Source organism: Rutidosis leptorrhynchoides, chromosome 5 (genome assembly GCF_046630445.1).
Source record: "Rutidosis leptorrhynchoides isolate AG116_Rl617_1_P2 chromosome 5, CSIRO_AGI_Rlap_v1, whole genome shotgun sequence".
Lineage (NCBI taxonomy): Eukaryota > Viridiplantae > Streptophyta > Magnoliopsida > Asterales > Asteraceae > Rutidosis > Rutidosis leptorrhynchoides.
The window spans coordinates 144,769,855-144,773,449 of record NC_092337.1 but is presented as its reverse complement, the minus strand read 5'-3'; positions in this window follow the sequence as shown (position 1 = coordinate 144,773,449).

Genomic DNA, 3,595 nt, shown 5'->3' with positions numbered 1-3,595 from the left:
ATGATATACTCAAACATTTCGGTATGACTCAAGAACGTCCTGTGTCAACCCCGCTAGCTATGAATCATGGTATTTCGTTAGACTGTGAAGGGGAGCCTTTGATCCTACATACTATCGAGCAATCATTGGATCGCTCATGTATCTCACTGCATCAAGGCCGGATATTATGTTTGTAACATGTCTGTGTGCTCGTTATCAAGTTAATCTGAATATAGGTCATCTTACAGCTGCCAAAAGAATTCTTCGTTATCTGTTACATTCTCCAAATCTCGGCATCTGGTATTCGAGCGAAGACAAGTTTGATCTTGTAGCATATAGTGATTCAGACTATGCAGGTTGAAAAATTAACAACAAATCTACATCAGGAGGATGTCAATTTTTAGGTGAAAGGCTGGTGACCTGGCAGTGCAAGAAACAAACTGCAGTTGCACTTTCAACATGTGAAGCTGAATATATCGCTGCTGCTAGTTGATGTTCGCAAGTTGTTTGGATCCAGCAACAACTTCGCGATTACGGACTAAGAATCTCTTTCTCTCCTCTTTATATTGATAATACTGCTGCTATTGCAATTACTAAAAATCCTATACAACATTCTAAGACTAAACACATAGGTGTTAAATATCATTTTCTTTGGGATTGCCATGAGAAAAAGATAATTGAGGTTAAGAGAATAGGTACTAAAAGATAATTGAGGTTAAGAGAATAGGTACTAAGGACCAGAGGGCTGATCTTTTCACTAAAGCTTTTGATAAACCTAGGTTCTTGCTACTTTTAGAGATGAATGACATTGTTGATCGAAACAAAGTAATTTCGGATGTTGTTTGTGAGGGTTAATCAAACTTTTAGACTTTGCATGTAGGATGCATGACATATAGATTTTTTAGTTTCTTATTATCTGTATTGCACATTTTTGCTTCCTGTCTGCATTTCTCTGCATGATTTATCTCATGTGTGCATGCTAGTCTATAGTTATTTTCAGTTTCTTTTGTTAAAATGCTAAAAAACAAAAAGATTTTATGTTTTAGTATTTTAGGGGGAGTATATATTTCAATAGAAAATACCTAAAAAGTGTAAAATGCCTCACCAGAAAACCCTAAAAAGTTGAAAATTTTTGAAAATGAGCTTGTTTTAATTAATATGTTGGAGATGAAGAAATTACTGTACTGAGAATTGATATATTTGATTAGTAAGGACTGATTTGAAGGTTTATGTTTATTTGTTGTATGATGTACTGATAGATGTGACTTATGAATTCTTGGCATTAGATAATCATAATAAGAATAACGATCATCTAAGATTCAGAAGTCATGAACGATCTGTAGCGTTTGAAGGTAGTCACCTAATTATCTCCGAAACTGTATCTAATGATAATTGTTGAGGAACTCAACATTCGGTTGAGGGTATCCCCTATCATAATTGATAATCACTAGAAAAGGTTGGGGTAGATTTTAAGTTGAGGATTATCTATTTGGCTGGTCATACCACGTTATCACGGGCCTGAGACTTTATAATTTAAACTAAACCCCAAAAATATCAGAGAAAATTAGTTTATGTCAAAAGTAAGTGTCCCTTCTCGCTTAAGGTTGAAAAGTATAATTCCTTATTGTGGACCGTTCAAGCATTTAAGGGAGAACACCCTTGAGTGATCTGAGCACACAACAAAGAAACATGAGTTCATGCATAACAATGGAAAATCCATTCATGATGGCGTTCAAAATCAATATATCTAAAGACAGTGATATGCTGAAAAGGAAATATCAAAAGAAAATCAAAGTCAAAAATAATTGACGTATCAAGATGGCAAAGTCCTGAAAGTATGAAGAATGCTGATTCATGATGTGTTCATAAAGAACTCAGATCATTCTTAGTGTGACGCCCCCGCATAGCTTAAATTGTTTAATCATGACGTTCACACTGAACTATCAAGATTCTTGTCATCTGCAATATAGAGTTATACCTATTAAGACTGTAAGTTGGAAAGATACTTACCTAGATATACTCTAAATAATATATATATGAAAGTGTAACTTTCGATTCCGTTTTCCATGTCAATTTGAACATAAAGAAGTTAAGGGCCTTGAGATTTATTTCGCGTGACGACTAGTCATCAGGAAAGTCTACTTTAACTGTAGACCAATCCCCGCGGTAAATAATGCGCCTATTCGGATAATCCAATATATTCTAAAATATGCAGTTCCAACTAGATTGAAGATTATCAATACACTGATAGAAGCCAAAGGCTGACAGGGTTATTCAAAATGTCGTGAGAACCATCCTGTTCAATTTGAATGAAGTACATGGAAAGAGATAACGGAAAGTTACGCGTAATGAATTGACAACCTAATAAAAATGCACAATCATAACTGATGAAAGAATCAATGATCAATGAACTTAGCGTGATCTCAAAAATCACTGCTTTATAATGTTCAAGTAATTAATACCAACATGATTGTCGAAGTGTCCAGAATGAATGTGTTCATGTTTAATGAGAATTGATATCAGTAATTGCATGATAATAGACATAGACTGGATAATTAGGAATGAACAATAGAAGTTGATTCAATATGTCAGTTCTGATCCTTTTTTATTAAATTGTTAATCATCTGGCTCACAAAAAGAATGTGGATTTATATGTTTGCTTATATGTTTATTAAATAGTTTGCATTGTAAACTGTAAAACAAAAAAAAGATTTTGGTTTTGCATGTTATTGCATTTCATAGTAGAATGTCTTGTATTTGCATATTTTTAGTTGCATGACATTATATCTCAGAAAATTCATAAAGATTTCTTTCGTTCTTTTGTTTTCTGATTATCCTCTAAATGTACAATGACATCTGAAAGAACCTTGTCGAGATTAAGATATTGTTGGCCACCAAATCCATAAGATAGAAGTTTGTAGAGCTTGTGATTGTTTGAAGGACTTTAATGATTTAAGGTTGTTAGTGAACTTAAGATGACATTACACTGTAGGACTTACTCATGAGAAACAGAATGTTTGGAGTAATAACCTCAATTAGGTTAAGTTGTTTGGATTACCTAAGTGTTAATGATCATTTCTTGATGATTTGGTGGTTTATGACTCAAATTGAAAGTGCTAGTTAGCTTTAAGATTGTCAAACGAGTCGAAATCCTAAGTTTGTGAAAATTTGTGAAAATTTGAAATTGCCTAAGTGGCTCACTCGCACGTTTGATGTGTGAACCGTATGAGTAACCACACGTGTGAGGTTAACCGTACGGATGACCCTTTTCAATAGTGTCATAAGACATTCGGGTCACATGCACGAGTGATTAAGGTGAGACGCGCAGTTGATGGTGGATCGTGTAATCAACCGTATGGTTGATCACGAGAGTATAAATAGGGGTAATGAGCACAGAAGCTCACACTTGTGCACCCAACCCATTTTTCTCTCAAAAATTCGATCATCACCAAATCAAATTTCCACCGCAGCATTTGCTTAGCACTTTTAGTCGGCCACAGCGCCACCATCTAGGTATGATTTCATCGAGTTTAAGTTGGTTAATTTGTTGTTTGAATGCATCAAAACCCTAAGGGTTCTTAACTCAAATTTTGTGCAATTGAAGTGTATTTTGATG